Source organism: Culex pipiens, chromosome 3 (assembly GCF_016801865.2).
Source record: "Culex pipiens pallens isolate TS chromosome 3, TS_CPP_V2, whole genome shotgun sequence".
Taxonomy (NCBI): Eukaryota; Metazoa; Arthropoda; class Insecta; order Diptera; family Culicidae; genus Culex; species Culex pipiens.
In genome coordinates, this window is record NC_068939.1 from 55,939,678 (window position 1) to 55,953,622 (window position 13,945).

The window sequence follows — 13,945 nt, forward strand, 5'->3', positions numbered from 1 at the left end:
TATTTTGTGCAATATATTAAAAATGGGAATTCTTCTGTTATTTAAAATAAATCAACACTTTTTGAAAGCGTGTTTAATTAATGTTACAAATCGACGTCGTCGTACTATTATGTCGTGTGTCGCTTTTTGACGTTCCGAGAAAAACGTGTTTTAATGTTTGACCTTGAATAAACAAAAACGAGAGCACGCGGTGTAAACAATAACAAACACGTTTTTTGGTTGACCATTCTGTGCTTTGGCCTGAAGTTCAATTCAATTCAATTCAATTCAATTAGCTAATGCGTGCGCCAAACGCGTTCTGACCTGAAATCTTTTTGGCCAATTGTCGCACTTACATAAATTTTCAGACTGGATTGAAACCTTTCATTACAAATATTTTTTCCTCAATAAGTCATACTGGTTTCAATTTTCGGAACAAATTTTCAAAATATGTTTGCAATTCTTGGGCATCTCTCTAACAATACAAAAGAGCAACTCTCTACGAAATCGGCCGATTTCGACCATTTTTATTTTTTGTATTTTTTGATTTGACTCAAACTTTGTGGGGGCCTTCCCTATGACCAAATAAGCTATTTTGTGTCATTGGTTCACCCATACAAGTCTCCATACAATTTTGGCTGCTGTCCATACAAAAATGGTATGTAAATATTCAAACAGCTGTAACTTTTGAGTGAATTTTCTGATCAATTTGGTGTCTTGGGCAAAGTTGTAGGTATTGTTGAGGACAATTGAGAAAAAAATAGGTACACGGAAAAAAAAATTTGCAGATTTTTTCATCAACTTTTTTTTTTACTAAAACTCAATTTCCCAAAATACGTATTTTTTGATTTTCGAGATTTTTTGATATGTTTTAGGGGACTAAAATCCGCAACTTTTGAGCTATCGAGAAACATGGTCAAAAAATCTGCCGCCAAGTTATGAATTTTTGAAAAATAGTGATTTTTGTAAAAAAATCCAAATTTCATGCAAAACAAATTTGAAGTTATTTTTTAATGCAAAATTGAATTTGCAATCGAAAACTACTCTACAATTTTTTGATAAAGGGCTTCGTTTTCAAGATATAGCCACCGAAAGTTTGATTTTAGCAAAATATTTACAGTTTTTTGATTTTTAAAAATAGTGACCATGAGCGACCATTTCTAAAAATATATTTTTTGAAAAGTTCAGAAAATTTTCTATAAAATTGTCTAAGAGACATTGAAGATTGGACCTCGGGTTGCTGAGATAAGAAAAAGAAACACGAAAATTGAAGTTTTCTAAGTCTCACCAAAACAACCCACCATTTTCTAATGACGATATCTCAGCAACTAATGGTCCGATTTTCAATGTTAAAATATGAAACATTCGTGAAATCCATTTCCGGTTTTGGTAGAGAATTGCTCAAAATTGTTTTTCAATGATTTGTTTATTGTTTTATTATGCAACATGGTTTTCAGGTTTAGAATTGACTTCGATTGAATGTTTTTTTCACAGCACAAAAAAAAATTACGTTAAATTAACAACATTCCAAAATCAGTATTCCATTTTGCCTTCCTCACGTTACTGAGGAAAGGCTATAAAATCACTCGAAAAATGAACTTCTCAATTAGACCTCCTAGACCCACCTTCGTGTATACTTATCGACTCAGAATCAAATTCTGAGCAAATGTCTGTGTGTGTGGTGGGATGTTGATCAAAAAATTGTCACTCGATTATCTCGACATTGGCTGAACCGATTTTGTCCGTTTTGGCGTCATTCTATTTGTCTTGAGGCCCCATAAGTCTCTATTAAAAACTATGCAGTTTGGTTAAGTACTTCAAAAGTTATGCTAAAAAAACGATTGTAAAAAGGGTGGTTTTTGTAAGAAAAAAAAATTAAAAAAAAAGACCTTTCCAACGCGTCCAAGACATTGAAGATCTGACCATGCTATCAAAAGTTATAAGCATTTAAGTGTAATTTATACGCTTTTTGGAGGCCGGATCTTAGATATGTTGATGAAAACGTTGTCCGGATCTCTCATGCGACCTATCGTTGGATAGGTATTCAAAAGAGCTTTCCAATGCGTCCAAAACAATGAAGATCTGACAACCCTATCAAAAGTTATAAGCACTTAAGTGTTATTTACGCACTTTTTCGAGGCCGGATCTCAGATATTTTGATGAAAATGCTGTCCGGATCTCTCATGCGACCTATCGTAGGATGGGTATTCAAAAGACCTTTCTAACGCGTCCAAAACATTGAAGATCTGACAACCCTATCAAAAGTTATAAGCACTTAAGTGTTATTTACGCACTTTTTGCATTTTGGATAGCACCCTTTAAATGAAAGGAAGGCGCCAACCACCTAAGGGTGGATTAAGTAACGTTTTTTCATATTCAACCAGTGCTTCAAATTGTAATTTCTTAAATACAACCCTATTTGAATTTATAAAATGATACCAATTCAATTATCTCATTTGATCATGGTAAACACAAACACAATTTTGCTTTGGCGGGAAAGAGTTTTTTAAATGAAATAACACCAATTATTCTTTAAAACGCTTACCTAAATTGTAATAGTTTACTTTCATTAGGTTGTATCTATTTCCAGATGCTTCTGAAATAAATAATATCAGAAATAAAACTAGATACAACATTTTCTGATCTTCTAATTAATTCTATAATAAGAACTGAACTGAAATAAATAAAATCAAATTAGGTTCTCCCATTTTTTTTGTTTATTTTATAATTTTCAAAAAATCATATCTCGGAATTCTGTTTTAGAACTCCATTCATTTTTAAGTAAAATTGTACGAGGAATCCGATGAAAAAGTATTTCCAGGCTTAAGGCAAATATGGTGATAATTTCAATTTAAAATGTGCTTTCTATAATCTTGATGTACGTTCATAGAAAAGAATGCATCCAAATGGCAGCTTAAATTTCCGGAATTGTTTATGCAACTCCCTCCGAGCCCATTTATCAACGTGCGAACGCGAAGACAAGAAGAATTTCTCTCCAGTAGCCTTGTTAGAGAATTTGATGCATCTAGAGTGCTTCAACACAGTCAACAGCAAAAGAGTAGTCCATGGCGCTCACTGGCGATAGTTGTGTTTATTTTTGGGTGAATTGTATGTTATCGCCACGATTCTCTAAAATTTGAATACTGAAGTTCAAATGCACAACTCTCGGATAAAAAAGAGTTTGAGGTTATTTAAAAAAGATCATGACAATTAAATTTAAGTCATTTAACTTACTTATTTTATATCAAGTAAACCATGCTAAAATTATGCATTCGCGCCTGTGCAGCAACATTATTCTGCGCTTCTTAAAAATGAAGTTGAGTACTGACTACAGTGCAGCTTATCTCGATTTTCCGGCACGATCTGGCAGAGCTGGGCTCCTTTCATTTGATGTTCACCGATAGAAGGATGGTTTATTTTCTTACTCCTTCCGCGTAGTACCGTTTCATAATGCACGATTCGCAAGCAAGTTCTTCGCTGGTTTGCTGGTGGAATCACGTGGAGCATTCGTACTCCCCATGGACCGCCTGAGACGTGGCCATAAATTCGAACGAGACCACGAATGAGTAAATCTCCGAGTGATATGTGAAATTCGTGCGAGGGTTCTAGCAGAATACTTCTGGAATTGCCTTTTCTGTAGTAGGTCGAAAAATCAAATTCAAGGGAAAGAAAATTGACTGAACTACACCACTTGATTTGCAGTTGCTACTGACGTGGAAAATGCGATTTTCCTTGAGGGTAAAAAGTTCATCGATTGCATGTAACAAGCCGTAAATCGTTCCGTTGAGTATTGATGAGATTGCCACCGCTATCCAAGAGAATCTTCGAAATTCTTCGCAGGAATCTCAAATGAAACAACTACTGAGTTTGGAATGTAAATTGGAAAAGCTTTCTTTTTGTTGAGACTCTGTGGACTTCTGTGAGGAATCGTTTAAAGTGGAGTAATGGATGCAGAAAAATCCTATTTGGTAATCGATATCAATCAGCTCCTTATCATCATACAAGTCGTAAATCCTGTCATAAAACGTGTCCTACTTAAAATATATCCCGCAGGACTTTCCAGCTCCTTTCCCAGAATCATCCCATCAGTTGCCTGTAGGCATTCGTCGTGCGTGACACATTCTCGTAACTCACCTCGAAGTTCTGAAAAATTGAGGCTGCGTCTTTTGATTGAACGTCAGACAGGTCCTTTTCTTCCCAACCTACACAATATCCCACCCTGCCTGCAAGCATATCATTGCGCTCGCAGGAATGTTTGTCAATTCGGTGAGGAGTACATACCATTAGATCGAGTTCCTTGTTGAATATTTAAGCAGACATGTGTGTGCGCGTGTGGGAAATTTCCATTCTACTCGAGGGGAAAACGCTTTTTCATCATCCGTTTATCGATGGCAACGGTGTCATGTTACCACATTTAGATCAAGTTCTTTTTCTTCCTCAGATGATGAAATCAGTAATCCCTTTCATAATTTTTGCTATACTGCAACACAGTTAAAAATTGTGTAAATTTGAAAGGTTTATAATATTCCCTCTTTTATGATGTACTATTACCTGAATTTATATTGAAAAAGTGGCATTATAACGAAACAGCGGTAAATTTACACTTTTTCAGATGGAAAATTATTTTTTTTTTTTCTGACATAAAAGATGTTCTCATTCCCAGACGTAATATTAATATATTTTTTTTCACTGTGAATCTTGTTCAGTAACCTTAGGCTACACAGAAAAAAATCTGATGGTAAAATCGCATGCAAAAACATGCACATCACCTTCGTCAAAATAAACACTTAATATTACACACTGCATGTATATTTTTGCAAACACAAAAAAAAAATTGCAGCCGACGGGATTCAAACCCAGCACCAACAGTAAGGACTGGCGCCTTAGCCCACTTGGCCATCAGACCGATGAAAAGTTGCAAGGATAAACGCATATATGAGTTTGACATTTCGGTCAAGTAGGTTTCCCATACTCATGGGCTACATGTTTCAGGGTGTAAAATCACATAAAATTGCATAAAATAATGCAATATTTATTTTACACCCAGGCCTTTTACACACAGCTGGATTACTACTTTTTTAGCTGTGTACAATTCGGTTCGGTTTCAAACGGAGAAAATTGGATCAAGAACCATGACATAGCAGACATAGCAACACATTAATCGAAAAAGCTTCCTAGTCTGGTTAGGGAATGTTCTGATTGAATTGGAGCTCCCGGAAGAGCTGAACGTAAAATGTATTAACCCTAATAGACGGAGATGCCAGTGCTGGTTTGTGGAATTTCGTCCAACCAAAAGGTAGAATGATCTTATAGGCAGACTAGGCTTAGGCAATTCTATTACGAGAAATTGTACGAAACGTAAAAATACAGATTCGATCTAATTTTGTTCGACGTGATGCGTTCCCATTACAGTGCAAAAAAATCCCAGCTTGTTCCTTGCAAAGAATAATTGATGAAAACCCACTCGAACAACCACTCAGACGTACTTTACAGCAATAGATTGAACTCTTCTAGCGGAAATAATTGGAGTGGATCAAAGGAACGACAAGAAATTCTTTTTATCATTTTCTTATTCTTTGAAATAAGCTTGTTTTGAAAGCATACAAAATATTACTTCAAAATTTCTTTCAGCGAAAATATATTCAGGATTTTAGCACTATGGTTCGACACCAGTGTTACTTGTGAAGTTTCACTCACCTAAAGTGATTCAATCAGCAGCCCAGGTCGATTGGAAGTAGAAAAAAAAGTCAAAATTCGTCGTTTCATCGCGAGCACAAGATTATGCGAATTGACTGGGTACCGGGTGTGGAAAATTTAGTTTGGCTAGATTGCTTCTACTCAAGTTCGATACAGTCGTTAGGAAGTAAACGGGTTCAATTTTGGGAAATAGATTGTGCATGAAGGTTGGTTGAAACTTTTGACTTTGAAAGTAGAAGTTTGTATTTGAGTTTTGGTTGGAGTGAATTAAAATGTGTTATAAAAACATTCAGCAATTCCCCACGAAAACAGCATGATTCGAAAAAAAAGTTCTCCGATCGGGCTCAAAATTTTTCTGGGGGTTCCTTGGCCAAAACAACTAGACCTGTATTTTTTTGTTTAGCCATTAGGGTGACCTACGCCGTGTTAGGGTGGTCCGAAAAATGGCAATTTTCGTCGATTTTCGCAAAAACCACTTTTTTAAAAAAATCATATTTCCGCGCCATTTCATTCGATTTTAGCTGTCTTAGGCGCAAAAGAAAGTTGATTAGTTTGGCTATTTGAAAAAAATAGTAAGAAGTTCCAAAAATCTAGCTTAACATTTGAAAAGGTCGTATGAAAACTTAAAATGCTGTTTTGAAGGTCTCGGGACCAAAGAGCCTATGTCTGAAAATATTTTTATCAGATTCCTCGGAAAATTCTACATAATATATCAAAAAATGGTGAAGTTATGTTTTCAGTACTCTGACATACGATTTTTTGAAAATAAAAACTGGGTTTTTCGACGCGCCACGCGCAAAAATGGGAAAATAACGAAAACGGGAAAAAACGACTTTTTTCACTAAAACTGCGATAACATCAAAATTTCAGCGATGACCTTTACATGTTAGGGTACCAAAAGTTGCGTATTTCAATTACGAAAACAGGCTCCACAATTAGATTATCCAAGCCAATTCCAATTTAATTTGCCGATTTTCTAACTGATCGTTATAATTTTAATAGAACTGAAATGCAGTTCAAATTGTGATTTTTTAGTTATACTATAACATTGGGCTTAGGTACTCAGCAAACCGTACTTATTTTCTTTATCTAAGAGATTAACTTTTTTTTATAATTTTAGGTGGAAAACTAAAAGTAAAGGATATTCGGAGTTTTTCAACAAAGTCTTTCAACCATCTTTGCTAAGCACTTTGATTCATTATGTTTGCTTTGGCAATAATTGATAATCGGTGTGCAAATTCGGAAATTTTAGCAGGGAATAACTAACTCTAAAAAAAGGATGTAGAAAGGTGTGTTTAGAATTGAAAATCTTTTAGTTAATTTTTCTTTCTTTTACTTTTTCAGGTCATTGGAAGAGCAAAAAATCGTTTGTAAAAAGTAAGTAGTGAATTTAATATTCTGCGATTTCCCTTCCAAAACTAAGTTATATCTTTACTTTGAATTCAATAGTAGAAAAGGTTTTGTTAAATGTTATTTAGTATTAACGTATGAATGTTGTTTGAAAACGTTGATTTTTTTTCAACAGCTGAGTTTATTGGGGCTTTTTTAACGATCAAATCCACCGAAGGATATAAAAATGCAAAAAAATATAAATATTCAAAGACTAAAAGATGCTGGGTACACGATAGAATACAAAGCCCGACGTGACTCCATGAAAGACAAATGTAAAAATAAGTACACCACACCAGAGCGAGTGTTATATGATAAATATTAACCTTACCGAAACTTTCGGGAAACCACTGCTGGAAAGTTTTCCGCTCCGTTCAAGCACAAAGTATCTGCTACATTACAGGAAGCATCCTAGTCGATCAAGATGCAGGCGTCGGAAGGTCGTTTCCTGGGCCATTTATCATCTTTCGTTCTCACTCAAGGTTCATGGTAGAATATATACTGGCACTGTTGAAGTTATGGAGTCGAGTTGGCAGACGCCCGTCCTTAGAGGCTCAGCCCAGTGTCTTCTTGTTGAAATCTTATGGTGGAAGAGTTTCTACGATTTCATGAATGGTTTCAAGTTTCATTGTTGCGCTGTTGTGAATCACACAAAAGCTATGAGGAAAGAATACTTTGCTTTGCCTTTTAAAAATTTTTACGTATTTTCAGTTTATTTGAAAATTAATATTAGCTTTAAATTTTAACTGATTTTGTAAAGCAAAAGAAGAAGATAAATTCTGTTCTATTTTGACGTTCATCCATCACAACTTGTTTCCAGAATGCTTCCAAAAACGTAATATTTAATCGCTGGTGTATCCCTTTCTGACAGCTCTGCTGCTGCCCTTTCCCAACAATTTAAAACAATACCATTAAGTGCATCTCTTAAGCTGGCAACATAGTGCAATTCGTTGCAGGCTCCAAGATGCACCAGTTCTTTTTTGTATGCTCAACATAACCTCCCGCCAACCCACACTTCCTTCCACCGGAAGAAATTGGGTTAAATAAATGTCACTATTATTAATGACATTTCATCGCACTTAAAAGCTTTTGCCTATGTAGGGTCGCCGGGTCCGGTCGGTTTTTCGGTGTCTAGAGTTTCGTACAACAGCTGCTGCAGTTTTGTAGTAAGATGGTGCAGTGCACTTTTTGGGGATGGAAAAAACATACAACGATGTTGGCAAAGGGATGATGCACAGTCATCTTGGTGTGATGTGTCTTGAATGTAGGGTAGCGTAGTCATCAATAAGACACTTTTGGTTTTCAACATTCAATGATTATTTTTTATTTTCGTAATTGAAAGACGCAACTTTTGGTACCCAGACATGTATAGGTCATCGCTGAAATTTTCAAGTTATCGCAATTTTAGTGAAAAATTACCCGTTTTCGTCATTTTCCCTTTTTTGCGCCGGGCGCGTCGAAAACCCCAGTTTTTATGTTAAAAAAATCATATCTCCGAAACTTGTTAATGGATATTCGCAATTTTTTGATATGATTTGTAAAATATTACAAGGAATCAGAGAAAAATATTTTCAGACAAGGGCTCTTTGGTCCCGAGACCTTGAAATCGGCTAATGAAATTTTCATTGGACCTTTTCAAATATTCAGCTAGTTTTTTTGGACCTCAACATATTTTTCCTTGTAAGCCCAACTAATAATCGTTCCGGAGATATGTTTTTTTTTGAAAAATGTGGTTTTTGCGAAAATCGACGTAAAACGCAATTTTATGGACCACCCTATTTCGAATAGGACCAACCTAATCGCCAAACAAAAAAATACGGGTCTAATTATTTGGGCCAAAGAACCCCCACTCCAAATTAGAGTCAAATCGGAGCACTTTTGATTTGGAGACTTCCTGTTTGACGTGGATATATATAAACTCAACTACAACCCGGTTACGTAGCATAGCATATCGGGTCTGCACCACGCTGTAGGGGGTGCCACAATGGTCAATTCAATATTCTTAGACAATTTGATTGCTGCCCGGCACAACCAAGAATATCTAAGAACGTAAATTTCCAAACAGTGTTCCAAGGCTACGCCCATACAGTCCCGTGGGGATTTGGGAGGGGATGTGTTTGTTGTTCACTAGTGGCAAAAGTGCAGGGAATCCATGCGACTTTTAAAAGTGAACGGAATATTTTTGGGAAGGTTAGGGGAATTTCATCGGGTCGACGAAAATGGTTGAATGCGTAATGTATTACAAGATTTGGATGTTTGTAAGTGAGCAGTTCTCTCAGATTTCGGTCATTCGATTTTATTTGTATTTTTTTATCCGACTGAAACTTTTTTGGTGCCTTCGGTATGCCCAAAGAAGCCATTTTGCATCATTAGTCACGGTAAAAAAAATTTGGTGATTTTTAATTTAACTTTTTGTCCCTAAAACTTGATTTGCAAAAAAACACTATTTTTTTTTTTGGTATTTTTTAGAGGACATCAAATTACAACTTTTCAGAAATTTCCAGGTTGTGCAAAAAATCTTTGAGCGAGTTATGAATTTTTGAATCAATACTGATTTTTTTCAAAAAATCGAAAAATAGGTCAACTACAACCCGGTTACGATGCACAAAAAGCTGTACATGTTGCCTCAAAGTTTAAGCTGGCTATTTATACCTCACTCAATCTCCCGAACAGGACCTTTTGCTAAAAAATTAGCAACTATTTACCAATGGCTCTACGAAACTGGACTTTTCCACCATTGGAAAATGAAATCCTACGTAGATCTTGTCCAGCACAAGTGGAGTCATATGGCGGTCCTTGGGTGGGACGACCTGCTCTCACTGTTGTGCATTTTGGGCTATGGATTTGCGCTCAGCGGTGGGGTTTTCATTGGGGAGATTGGAATCAAGATGGCTCGAATATTTCATCATAAAATGCACTGCTTCAGCACCAGGAGATGTGGTACAGTCATCCCACATATTCGGAACACCCACAAATTCGGAACACTTTTCTAAAATTTGTCGATAGCAAACAAAATGCATTTTTTCTGGTAACCCTACTATTTTTAGGACCTTTATTTTTACATTCTCTTGCTATTTCACTAGTAAAAGTAGTACTTTTAAAACAACAAACTGCATTTCAAGACTAATTTATTAGGAGCAGCAAAACACTGCCTCCAAATTGGCTGTTCCATGATTGTGGGATGTTATTGCACTTCCCACAATTGTGGAACTCCTGAATTTAACTGATATTTTACAAAAAATATTTTCAGACCATTCATAAAACATAACTAAGCTTGAGTTTCGTTGGTTTCAGTGTGTGAAGTCATTATTTTGTAAAAAATATGTACTCCTGGAGAGAACCAAAGTTTGTTTACATCTGTAAGAAAAAAGTGTTCCGAATTTGTGGATTTCGTGGGTCAATGTTTTTCTTTCAAAATTTGATATAAAACGTAAAAATTTACAGTCGGTCAATACATCAATCGAAAGATCTCAAGAAAAGCTTTCTCATGAAGGTAAAAGCAAATCATTATGTTCAATTATCGATTTCCTATGATTTTTTGAACGTTGGCCGATCTGTAAACTGTTCCGAATATGAGGGATGACTGTAGAAAAGCAAGAGTCAACAAGCAAAGCATTGTGCAAGTAAAAGAATAAGAACGAAAATGAAATAATAAGTGTTTGTAATGTAAATCTTCATCATACTCCATGATGCCTTTTGCGAGAGTAAAAACCTCACGCATGCACACCAACTTAAAGTTCATTGAAAGAGTTCATCTGATTGAGTGACTCATATTAGCAAAAGATCATCACATTTTCATCAATCCATAGTGGCAGATACAGAAAAGGCACATATTTGATTAGCCGTCATGAGTAATTTTCACGCACACACATAAAAACAAGGGTTTCCAGCAAGGCCACAGACTGGCAAGTAATTAATAATTACTTTGATTTTTAGCTGGTAATTAGGTAATTCTTTAATTACTTAGTAATTCACGGTAATTAGCGTAATTTAAAGTAATTAATTGGTAATTAAAGTAATTTTTGAGTAATTACAGTAATTGATTTTTTTTAAATTGTACTTTTTCAACAAAACTATTTACTTTTTACATATAATCTATTATAACAGAATCTTATTGATTTCAAATAAGAGTGAAACACAAAGATTACAAAAAACTGATTCTGTATGTGAAGACCTTATTCACCACACAGAAAAAAAAGTGTGAATTTACTCGACACGGAAAAGATGAATCACATTTAAACTCAGTTGATGTAAACTTGAGATTTGATGTAAACAGTTGAATCACACGTGAAATCATGTTTTACGTATAATTTGTTGCAAATTTACATCAAATTCCATTTAAATTTAAATGTTTAATGACGTGCAAAAGTGTTACATCATAAATGATGTAACATTCGGAAATATTTTTTTGTGTGCATAGTTCTCTCCTAAAACTTTCCTAAAATTTATTTTTATCATGTTGTTTATCAAACTGATTAACAACGAAAGGCCATGATAGTGAAAAATGTTTTGTGAATCTAAAATCTATTTATTTTTATTAAGTTATTATAAAAATATGTTTTTTTTTTTTGCAAGAACTACATTAGAATCGATTATTTTTTTATGCTTTTTCTTCTAATAGGCAGTCAAAATAATTTGAAGTTTTTGTGGATCAAATATTTAAAACCAAAATGTACTTAATTATCATTGAAATAAACAAAGTTTTCAAGTGATGGCCATTTAAAAATCAATAATAATAAAAATATGTTTTTTTTTTATATTTTTTCATCATCTGCAGAAATTGACAGTCCTGTAATATCTCTCTATTAAGAGATCAGTAATTTTCCCTAAAAATTTCCAAATATTTCTGAGACAAATGTTTCAATGGTAAAAATCAAACTCAGTGAAATTAAAATCAACTAATATTCAGATGCAATTGAATCCAATGTTAATGTCACGTTCCACATAATCTGTATTTTCAGTAACAGATTTTTTAAATTTGCTTGAGAAAAAAAATGCAAAGTAATGTCAAACCAATGTTTGAAAAGCGTTTTGAAACTTAACGTTATTTTGATAAATTTCACAATTCTCAAGAAAAGCCGCTGCAAATATTTGTCAAAGTTTTTGTTTAGCTCAAATAATCAGGGGGCCTTTTTTACATCAAATTCTATATATTAATGGCATTCGACTTTGGAAGCTGAAAATATTATTAATTTCATATATTGAAGTAAAGTAGTACAATTTTTTTTGCTTTTATGGCAAACATGACTTCAAAAAACGTAAGTCAACTTAAATAATCTTCATTTGCAATTGATTGATAAGGGTTCGGTTGATTGAAACGTGAAACATAATGAAATTTCGAATCAGATAATGAACAGGTTAAATTGGCCATGAAACAATTATTATTGGTCATTTCCAGATATTTTTTTTAAAGGTCCTTTAAGCTATTGTGTTTTATATGTTTATAAGACCTTTAAAAAATTCTAGATATCAATTGAGCTACTTATTTTTTACCGAAAAATTGTGTAATTAAATACGAATGTCAATTTTATAATAAAATAAAAAATTCCAAATTTCAAACCAACTCGCTGTAGGATATCATGTAAACATCACTCAAAGTTTCAGCGCCCTCTAGTTGGGGGCATTTTTGACGTTTAATCGCCTATATCTATTATCAATAAAAATTATACGTGAAAAAACAAAGTAAACAGAATAATTTTTGAAAGAGTTATCGAATGATCTATTTATCTATAATTTAGTTAAGAACCGTAGAAATGAATACTTAAATATAAATAAAATGTTTTTATCGTAGTGAAAAGTAATTAAGTAATTTGTGTAATTAATCATTTTGGACCAGTAATTCGAGTAATTAATTGGCAGACTGGCATGTAATGAACGCTTCTGGAAACCCTTGCATAAAAACATCAAAACAAATTTCTACAAGAAAAGTTTGTAAATGCAGTTTTGAACATAAATAAAGGGTTTTATAAGTGTTTTGCAGTATCTAGAAACATTCAGTTGTTAAAAAAAAACACGAAATAGTGTTTATAGAAATCTGATGGTGTGTCCGAATGACTGACATATTTGGTTGTGTCATGTGTATGCAATGTCGTTAACTTTTTTCATCCCTGGCTGTGCTAAGATGTTGTAATTTTATTTTGATTTTGAAGTTTGATCGCGTTAAAATGTTTTTCCTTGTTTATTTGTTTTTAATTTTGAAAGAAATGTTTCCATAAGGTCAACTTCGACTGCCAAAGGTTCTTCATGTGATATCGTTTGGTTGGGTCAAGCTGTGTAATTTTAAATCATTGTAGGGATTTTTTTCTTATGGTAGATGAATCAAACGGCTCTAACTCCAGAACCAAATTATGAATCTTGATAAAAAAATTGGGAGGTTGTAGAGCTCCGTGCGATAGACGAGTTCTGTCAAGGGGAATCGATAGAGCGTCGAAAATCGATGCAGTGTGATTTTTTGACGATTTTTTCGATGAAAATTTATGCTGAATTGTAGTTATATTTACGAAGATGACGTCCAGCCATAAAGTAAAACCTATACTTTTTTGTAAGAAAGGCAAAGAAAACGGAATTTATTGGACAAAATTTAACTTCAAGTTTGTATATAACTCGGAGAGGGTACTTAAACATGCTTGCATCTGACATTTTTTCAAAATAATCTTTGCAAGTTTAAAATAGTCGGAAAAGATTCCAATGTGGTCAACTATCGAATAGGCTTGTAGCTGATTTGTCAATAAATAACTATTTCTTGATTAATCAATCTCAGATTTTTTTTGCATTAATATCTTAGGTAGTGCAGAGGAATTATAGGTTACATATTAGAAATATATCATTAAAAATGTTGCATAAAAATACAGAGGAGCAGGATTTCGGAAAACATGAAATC